The sequence below is a fragment of the Xenopus laevis genome, chromosome 1S (genome assembly GCF_017654675.1).
Source record: "Xenopus laevis strain J_2021 chromosome 1S, Xenopus_laevis_v10.1, whole genome shotgun sequence".
NCBI lineage: Eukaryota > Metazoa > Chordata > Amphibia > Anura > Pipidae > Xenopus > Xenopus laevis.
The window spans coordinates 173,237,790-173,248,879 of NC_054372.1; positions in this window are offsets into that span (position 1 = coordinate 173,237,790).

The following is an 11,090-nucleotide window of genomic DNA, read 5'->3' on the forward strand; positions in this document are numbered from 1 at the left end:
CTTTTGTCGAAGGAATATCGAGAGTCAAGTCTAGAGTCAAGAGTCAAGAGTGAGTTTATTGTCATTTCATCCATATACGTTTGTACAGTACACAGTGTAATAAAACAATTCAAAGATAGGACTCTGGAGAACCAATTTGCTGATTTAGTGATTCATTTATTCAAAATGTGCACGACATGTTTCGAGCCTAGTGGCTCTTCCTCAGGTGCTTATACAAATGCTGTGGGTAACCCAAACCCTTTTAAAATCATCAAAAAACAAACAAGATTGTCCATTCAATCTTGTTTGTTTTTTTGTTTTTTGATGATTTTAAAAGGGTTTGGGTTACCCACAGCATTTGTATAAGCACCTGAGGAAGAGCCACTAGGCTCGAAACATGTCGTGCACATTTTGAATAAATGAATCACTAAATCAGCAAATTGGTTCTCCAGAGTCCTATCTTTAAATTGTGAAAGTCTGCAGGTCTTGCGGTGCCTAAACTCTGAAGTTGAACCCTCCATTATAACGAAAAGGATCTCATCATCCATAAGAATATACCTGTGTAATGAAACAACGTTCCTCTAGGACCATGGTGCTACACACAACATAGATGTACCAGACAACAGACAAAAGTGCAAGTGCAAAAATATGCAACTCCTACAAGACAGGAGAGCATAGTGCAGGACAGGACAAGTGCACACTCAGCAGATGTAATATGTTAAGTAAATAATGCTAAACGTCAGACATGATGGGTGTATCATTGTGATATGATAGTAGTAAGAAGAACATGATAAAGAACATGATAAAGTGAAATGGCTATTTATTTATTTATACAATAAGGTCAGATGGAGTGTTATGTGAGAGAGATCTGTCCGGTCCCTGAGTATTCAGGAGCCTTATGGCTTGGGGGAAGAAACTGTTAAACAGTCTGGTAGTGAGGGCCCTAATGTGAAGTGTGAACAGTGAGTGATCAGCCACAATGCTGGTGGCTTTACGGATGCAGCGAGTGGTGTAAATGTCCGTGATGGAAGGAAGAGATACACCTATGACCTTCTCTGCTGTCTTCACTATTCTCTGTAGGGTCTTGCGCTCCATGACAGTGCAGTTCCCAGCCCAGACAGTGATACAGCTGCTCAGGATGCTCTCGATAGTCCCTCTGTAGAAGGTTTTGAGAAGGTTTTTGAGCTTGTGCAGGAAGTAGAGACGCTGTTGGGCTTTCTTGGCTAAGTAGCTGATGTTGTGGGACCAGGTGAGGTTCTCTGCCAGGTGGAAACCAAGGAATTTGGTGCTTTTGACGATCTTAACATTAGAGCCATCGATGTACAGTGGCTGGTGGTCACATAGGCTGACTTCAATAATAAAGTATTCAACAAAACTGACTTCCCAGTGTTGATATCAGTCTGTGTCCTAGTGCCAGAGCTAAGTTCCCACCAAGGTGCTCCAAGTGCCCACTTCCAAAAGACTGCTCTCCAGATCTTTACCAATCACCTGTAATGATACCAAGCTGGTAGATGGCTTACACTAGCAATTGTAACTTGTCCATAGTAAAAAAAAAATTGCATTAAATGCAGTGGACACCAAGTAGGGATCATCACTTCAAGTAGGATCCAACAGATAACAGCCTCGGACATATCAGGTATATTAGTAAAGATGTATTTAATTACTAATATTTCTCAAAGTTTTAGTCAGTGGCTGTATAATTCTATTATCCATTGGGTCTACCTTTTTAACAAGTCATTCAACTGTTGCTTTGATACATTTGGATCATTTTTGCTACTAGAATTGTCTGAACTATATTGGCATAGTTTTAGGGGATTATTTACTAAACTCTGAATGCAAAATCACAACAAATTCGTAATTTTTTTTTTTATAAAATTGGACTTTTGGAAATATGGAGGAAAGATCCGGAAAAATAGTGAAAATCTGATTTTTTTTTTTCCCCCCCGCAAAGCAAATTTTCAGGAAAATGTTATAATAAATAAGCGTAAAAAACCCGAGCGGATTTGTAGCAGAAAATATTGAGATAAATTCGGACTTTGATAAAAAAAAACCCTTAATCTTCATATTCACTTAGTGGGACATTCACTAAGATTCGTAGTTGCGCCAGGTGTAACTTCGCCGCACTTCGCCAGGTGTAGTTTCGCCAGCGCTTCGCAAATTCACTAAAATCCGAAGTTGCGCTCAGAGGTAGCGTAAGGTTGTGAAGTTGCGCTAGCGTTGATTCGCTAAGCAAATTGAAGTTACGCTAGCGATGATTAATTTGCATATGGCGCGCCAAATTCAAATTTCAATGGAGGAATATGTAGCAGCACTACAAATGCCTGGGAAACCTTCAAAACATCAAATAAAATGTTTATTTTGCCCTACACATGTGCCCACTGTATAGGTAAGTTGCCATGAGTCAGGAAATGTAGAGGGGAAGCAATCCCTATCTACTCTATTGCGCTTCACCTGGTCTGAGGTGGCGAAGGAAGTCTAGTGTAAAAGGTAGCGTTCAGAACAATGCGTGCGTTAGTGAATTTGCGTAGTTACGTCCGTTGCGCAAATTCGCCAGGCGTAAGGGTGCGAAGTTACACTAGCGAAGTTACGCCAGCGTCCATTAGTGAATTTGCGAAGTAACGAAAATGCCCAACGCTAGCGAATTGACGCTAGCGTTAGGCGCTTTGGCGCATAGTGAATTTGCCCCTTATATTATATAACATCTATAACTACATTATTTGACAAAGAGCATCTGGAAACCAATTCTATAATCACATGTCCTCATGTGTCCTATCGAACAAGGACTATTTGTCTGGCACATGTGATTTTGCATGGGCTAACAGCACCACACAAGCCCAGCACAGCCATGTTAGATGCCAGTCTTTGGCTGTGGTGATGTAAATGCTGCTGCCACAAAATTGTTGAAAGGTAGAAATGTTTTATTCTGTAATGCTGAATCACATTTCGCAATCTTGCAGGCTGGGCATGGCAGATGCCAGAAAAATACTACGGGGCAGATTTACTAAGCTCGAGTGAATAGTTCGAATGAAAAAATATATTTGAATTTCTAAGTATTTTTTGGGGTACTTCGACCATCGAATTGGTAAAATTCGATTGAAATCGATCGATTCGAACAATTCGAAGTAAAAATCGTTCGACTATTCGACCATTCGATAATCGAAGTACTGTCTCTTTAAAAAAAACTTTGACTTCATACTTAGCTAACAAAGTACAATGTTAGCCTATGGGGACCTTCCAGAGCACTTTTCTAAGTTTTTTTGATCGAATAAAAATCATTCGATCGATTGCTTAAAATCGTTCGAATCGTTCGATTCGAAGGATTTTATTGTTTGATCGAATGATTTTTATTTGATCATTCGATCGAACGTTTTGTGCTAAAATCCTTCGAATTCGGATTTTACTTTGAGGGTCGAATTTGAGGGTTTTTTAACCCTCGAAATTCGACCCTTGATAAATCTGCCCCTACCTGTCTAAATGTAAAATACCGAATACCGAATCAAATTTTCATCCCAAAAAAAAGTTTTCACAGCAAAACTTGGCAAAAATGTGGTTTATCACTACTAACATCTTCATGTACTTCTACATGAACTCGGTAGGTTTTAGGTGGCAAATATTCAAATTAGAACTGTTTCGTGGGTCGAGCTGTGATAAATCTCACATTCAAATTCGAGTTGGTGCTTTTAAATTTGAAATTGTGAGTTTTGACCAAAAATTTTCAAGAATTCGAATTCAATATTCGAACCTTAGTTCTCACCGGATTGAATCTGGCCAAAAATTTTAATGGTGAAAATTATGATTTAACACTATTATTGGACTTGTAATTGGACATGAAAATTGTATATTCCCCTATAGTCCGACTAGAAAATAAATTCAGATCTTAATAAATAACCCCCTTGATGTAATATAATAACAGATACAAAGTTTGTCTAGTAACCCATAGCAACCAATAAGATATTTATTATCAAACAGCTGGCCAGTAAATGATACCTGCTATTTGGTTGCTGGAATAAACATGTCACCTTTTATTACATAACCCCATTGTGTGAAAAAGAGACATCAGGGGTAATTTATGATCAGATAGTTGCCAGACTTCTGTCAGTTAATCAGATGGACGTTGTTTTGAGTGCATGCTCTGGAATTAGAAATGTGAGCACAAGTGCAAAGCAATATAAAGGACTCAGAGTGCATTGATGTAGAAAGGTTCTTGAGTCCATAGATGTATGGATGTATATTAATGGGCGAATTTGTCCCATTTCGCTTCGCCGAAAAATTTGCGAGTTTCAGCAAAAATTGTGAAACACAAATTTTGACACCCACGTCAATGGACGTCCGAATAATGTTGACGCGCAACTTTTCCAATGCGTGTCCAGAATTTTTTGACACAGGTGAATTTTCACAGCAGTTTCGCGAATTTATTCGCTGGCAGCGAAACATGGAAATTTGCCAAGAATTTGTGACTGGCAAATTTATTCTCCTGTCACTATGTATGTATGTATAACTTTGTTTGTAAAGCGCTGTTAAGGAGCGCAGCGCTGTGCAGTGCATAAAAGTACAATATATATATAAAAGTATACACAGGGAAGACAAATCACTAAATAAATATATACAGAATCATATCAGGACAAAGAGCTTAAGTGCTATGCGGTAAGAGACATAGTGGGAAGGAGGTCCCTGCCCCGTAGAGCTTACAGTCAACAGCACTCGCTTGCAGTGTACAAAACAGCATGTGACTATTTGAATATAATGATTTTTTACATTTCCCATCACTTCTGCTCAAAAATAACTGCAGCATTTAAGTTTTACTGCAGCTTAAAACAAAAAGTACAAACTGACTATAAAGCCCCCCCCCCCCCTTCATTCCTAAGGCCTGATGCACATTTCCTTGTTGTGCTAGCACTTCTCATTCTATAACTGAAAGTAGAGTATAAAGTTCTTTGGCAGGAGACTCCTAAATAATCTTACTTGTAATAGGGAACTGATTTCCAGATTGAATCATAAAAAATGACTTTGCCAGTGATAAATCACAAACGAAACGGCAATTCACCCCTGACCTGTGTTGACTCCTTACGTTACACAATGACAAGGAATCAGCCAACTGTGAAAAACCCTCAGGCCCATCAATTTCATCATTGATCATCATTCACCATTGATCTAGCTAGGATGTTTTATTGAATATTAATGTTTGGTTTTTTTTAATAATGACTAATCTGGTTTCGTTGATTATGGGCAATCATTATTACTCGTCATTTTTAGTAAGTTAAAAAATGAATTCAGCACAAAAACATCAATTCTGTGAGTGATACGTTAATTTTGTGTCAGCCGATTTATCTTGGGAGATTGCATCTTATGGGTGGGCTGTTTAAGCCAGCCATACTCTCATGTTGGATTGGCCTCTGCAGACTGTAGTACAAAAAAATGCAGCCCCCCATAGACTTAAACTGAAAAAATGGCTTCCGTGATTTCAATATTATTCTGCTTAGATCACTTTTTTGCTGAGTATGAGGAACTTGGGCAAGTTGTAACACTTTCGGGCCAATTTAAGAATGTTCAAGCCTTCAGGTTCCAGGATTCGGCTACTAAAAACATATGATAGTTCCTATGGTTTCTTTCTAAATGGCCCTTCTCAGTCTGGAATAGTCCCCATTTGCCTACCTGCAAGTGCAGCATGAAATAACTAGATTCATTTAAAGGGTTTCTTCACCTTCAAAGTAACTTTTAGGGGTTTATTTATCAAGCTCGGAATATCCGAACCTTGAATAATTTGTCGTTTTGGAGCAAAAAATTTATTTTTTCAAGATTTATTAAGTCAGATGAGCTAAAAATTCTGAATCTGAAACCCCGTCATCTAAAAGCTCTTGAGGTCCTGTGTAAGTCAATGGGGAAGGTCCCACTGTCTGCGCTGATGTCCATACCGATATCCGATGATTTTGGATATGAACTCAGAAAACTCTGTAAAAATTGTAGTTTTTGTGGAAAATCCAAACAATTTGGAATTTTCGGGGAAAGCTCCAAAGTTTTCGTAGTTTTGACCGACCCTATTTTTTCGGGCTTTTTTCTTCATAAATAAGGTCCATTCGGGAATTCGGAGTTGCTTGGAGTTGGATATTATTAAGATAGATTCGGACCTTGATAAATAACCTGCCTAGTATGTTGTAGAGAGTGATATTCTGAGATGATGAGCAATTGATGTTCAATTTTTTCTTATTTGGGGTTTTTCAATTATTTACCTATTAATGCAGCAGCTCTCCAGTTTGGTATTTTTATCAGCTATCTAGTTGCTAGAGTCCAAATTATCCTAGCAACTAGGCAGTGGTTTGAATGAAAACATGGAAATGTGAATAGGAGAGGATCTGAATAGTAAGTAATACAAAGAAACAATAAAAATGTAGTCTCAAAGAGCAATAGTTTTTTGGCAGCCAGGGTCAGTGACCCTCCACTTGAAATCTGGAAAGAGTCAGAAGAGGAAAGCAAATAATTCAAAAACAATAAATAATAATAAAAAAAAAGACCAATTTAAAATATGCTAAGAATCTGCCATTATATTACATAGTAAAAAACTTAAAGGTGAACTACCCCTTTAAACTAAATTAACATGAACATGTTTATGTTTTACAAGGGAAACAACTGCAAAAGAAACTGGTGTTATAACCTAGTATTCTCGTTATAAACAGTAAATCAGTAATGTGTTTGGGAATGAACCTAAACAAAGAAATACGCCATTTTCAAAACTACCCTGTAACTTGCAATCGTTTTCCATTAAATAGCAAAGTGCAAGAATACTGGGTGCACAGAATATTCTCTCTCTATATACAGGTATGGGATTCGTTATCCAAAAACCAATTATACAGAAAGCTCTGAATTACAGGAAGGACATCTCCCATAAACTCAATTTTAATCAAATAATGACATTTTTAAAAATGGTTTGCTTTTTCATACTCATAAGAAAGCAGAACCTTGTCCATGATTCTTAATGAAGGTAAAACAATCCTATCGTGTTTATTTAATGTTTAAATTATTTTTCTAGTAGCCAGAGGTACGGAGATCCAAATTACAGAAAAATCCCTTATTCATAAATCCCCAGGTCCTGAACATTCTGGATAAGTAGAGAGGTATTACAGTTATTTGGTATCTAATGACAAGGGACTATAATAATAATGGCAGAGGAGAATAAACACAAATCAGTGATCCAAAATCCATCATTTCCAAGCATTTGCATGCCTGTCTGAGATTTCACATAGTAATTCAATTCCCCTGTTTTATTCAATAAGAGAACATACAGTACACTACTGATGGCAAGACTTCGCCTCGAGAGACTGTCATTGCAGGCAGTTTGTATGATATCAATTCCAAATATTATTATGAATGGAAATGTGTTTTGCTATCGTTTTTTAAAAATAAAACAATTGTAATTTTGTGAACCCTGAATCTAAGGGGACGGTAAAAATCAACAAGCCTGTCTCACACAAACCCAATATAATTAATTTTATTTACTAAAAAATGGGCTATTAGTAATTACTGAGGCATCTAGTGTATCCTGAGTTGCACCCAGTGCTAACACTGCTTCCAACAACACAAATATGCTGGTGTCAGTAATATGAAAACTGAAAACATAACTTGACTTGAACCTGCACTGATAAATCACAAAAAGATGCTGGATGTGGGGAACAAAAACATGCCATTGTGCATGTCTATTCATAATGGAGGGATACAACAAATCCAAAATTTGAATCAGGATTGGATTCGTGAGTTCCTAGCCAAAACAAATCTGATCCCTTGGCTGCACTTTTTTTTGGGGGGGGGGAGAGTTGATAATTTGCATATTCAGTTAGGGTTCAGATTAGATTCAGAATTTGGCAGAATCTTATGTGGTGGTTGCCGTATTTGGCTAAATTCTAAAACTGAGGATTTTGAACAAGCTTTTAACTGAGCAAATGGATGGTAAAGAAGTTGGCAGGTTTGGAATTGGCCTGAGTATGGGGGCCCACCAACAGGCCTGCCCAACCAATATCTTTGCTATCGCTATCGATTGGGCAGGTTTAAAAATCCTGTTGGGGTGAGGACTTCATTGGCTGGTTGATGAGGCCCCTCGCTAGGATGGCCTGCATTCCCAATGTTGTGATCCGATCATTTGGCCTGATGGAAAATAAGGGGGAAAGACTCACTTGTTTGAGGTGGATCTTTACAGGTATGGTCAGCATAATTCATGCATTATCGTGGCACAGATTTGATTTCATCACTACAACAAAGGAAATAAAAGTATTCAGTGATAATTGTTGGACAAATTTAGACTGCAGATCTATTTAAGCCAGAATTCTATTCCATCACCCCCCAGATTTGACATCAATTTTAAGTTTCTTGCGGATAGGGTCAAAAGATCAGAAATTGGCTCTATTAATTACCCAGCCTGAGACGTTTAACATTTAAGACGTCATCTTCTCTGAATAAAATATTCTTGAAGCAGCCAGTGCGGCTAAAAGGTCAGACAGTGCTGATTTCTCAGGATTTGTTGACATGGAAATGACAATAAAATCATGTAAAAGTGGCAGAGGCCATAAAGCTTTCCTGCCTTGCATATAGTGAAAGCTTTGCTTGCCAGCTGCTGTGTGTTATCTACTACTCCAGCAACAACTAGAACCTTCTATATGTCACTGGCCCTGGCAGGTATCATGTATGACCTTAACAAACATGCGCAACCTTCGGCTGTCTGTGGGATAAGAGCAACTGTAATTCAACAATAGCTGGAAGCAAACAGGCTGGACACCGTTGGGATCAACAGTACAGGTAATACATTATTGTCCAAATTGGTCATATTTCATTTACACATTCAACAAGGACATATTCTTACAGAGAGAGCATGGAGGACCAGGGGGTACCTGTTTTCTGTATCAGTAGTCTATTAATACCTAATTTACATGTCATTATACTATAAATCATAGTGACTAAAACTGGGAGAATGATGTTCTTTGCTTGATTGAACTTAGCACTGGTGACTATTAGTGATGAGAGAATTTATTCGCCAGCAATGGTATCTGAATTTCGAAATGTGCGAAATTTTTTTTTTTCAGCCCATTGACTTTAATGCATTTGGAGCGAGAAAAATTGTTGCATGCGTAAAAATTTGACACGCGTAAAAACACCCATTGACTTCAATGCGATTTGCGAAATTTTGCAGTTTCACTGATTTTTCTGCAGTTTTGGTGAAGCAAAACGGGACAGATTTGCTCATCACGAGCAGTAATGGGCAATTTTGTCACGTTTCCCTTTGTCACAAATTTCCCGCAAAATTTTTGAAACAGGCAAGAAACTTCCAAAACACAAATTTTGCCGCCGGCGACAATGGACGCCCATTAAAATCAATGGGCAACTGTTAATCATCTCCAGGGTCAAAATTGGCGCCGACGTCGGAAACGTCACCGGCGTTGAAAAAATGTTGACGTCTGCGAATTTTCACCGGTGAATTTTCACAGCCGCAAATTCACGCCTGGTGAATAAATTCGCCCCTCACTAATCACGAGTGACTATCACTACTCACTCAATACAGGGTAGGACCAACTTTGGGGAATAATCACCCACCTTTTCCATTTGGTCTTTTCTATTCTTGACCATTTCAAGCCACAACTACAGTTGTACCAGGTCGCACCTCCTCTTGATAAAAACCATCAGAATGTTTTTCAATAATATATATATATATAGGGATGTTTCTAAGAATGACATTTTCTTTCATCATGGAAAATGTCTTTTTGGGTTTACATTTCTGAGTTGAACAATGGCAGGGCCCAGACAATGAAGAATCTGAAAGCAGACAAACAAATCTTTATAGAGACTACAGAAATCCTGGAACAAAAAGACAATTTCTTAATGTTTCCATTGGACAAATACAAATTATATATATATATACAGGTATATACTGTATATATATATATATATATATATATATATATATATATATATATGAATCAAACTTTAGGTATCTACATAACAAAACAAAGCAATGCCCATAAACTTCAGTCATTCAATTCTATTTGGCCAGAAAATCAACATTTAGTGGTGGAATTAATGAAGGCACAAAAAAAAAAAATTTGCTAGTTGCCAATAGCAGATGACTAAGCAATAAAGAAATAAAATAGTATTTAAGTAGATTGAATGTTTATTAAGAAATTTAAAGCTTTTGATATGACTCATCTCTGCTCATGTTTTGCATTAGTTCTTCTCCTGAAAATATAGGTCAGGAGTTTTGGCTGGGAACGGGCTGGGCAAGAACTGCAAAATATTTGTATTAATTTCCCTGTGGGTATCGCTGATGTTTTTTGGTTAATATATACAAGATAAATAGTGATGTTGAGATACAGTACCACGCCGTCTCCAATTCACAGGGAGCGATTTACTGATACTCAATGCTCAAAGGTTACGGATGCCTAATGAATGCACCATGGATTCCTTTCAGCTTTGCTTTAAAACAAAGTTTGCAGAAAAAAAAGTAATTGAATGTCTGTTCACTTACAGGGCATCTATAGCCCCCTCTCATTCTGTGTTTACATTGTTATGTGCTAAAGGATTGATCTTATGTACAAATTACTGTGAAGAGCAGCCCATTCAGTATGAATGAAAATCTTCTTCAACTTCACAGATGATTTACTTTTTGGATGCCAACTTATTTGGACTCCACCTCCTGATAACATTATAGATATGCCTGGACCAATGTGTGAAATGGAAACATGAATTTGGGTCTGTACACCTCTTACTAACTGGAAGAATTTGGGTCTGTACACCTCTTACTAACTGGAAGAGGTAAGTCTGATCATTACTATCTCTAATAAGGTGAGCTGGGGGAGGATGGTTGGTAAAATGCAAGCTTTGTAGGGCTGATGTGAGTGAGCAGCATTGTGCATTAGTTCTAACAACATTTACACAAATAACAGTGATCACTGTGAATTTTAAAGCTGTTTGCTGTTCCAAATAGATATAAACTGGCATGTCCAACCCTATACACATCGTATTTTTGTATACATATCAGGCAACCCAAAACATTACCACCTTTTTAACCAATAAAACCCTGCACTGTTTTTAGACACTGCTCTCCATCTTTTATAAGAGTATGAGTATGGAAATCT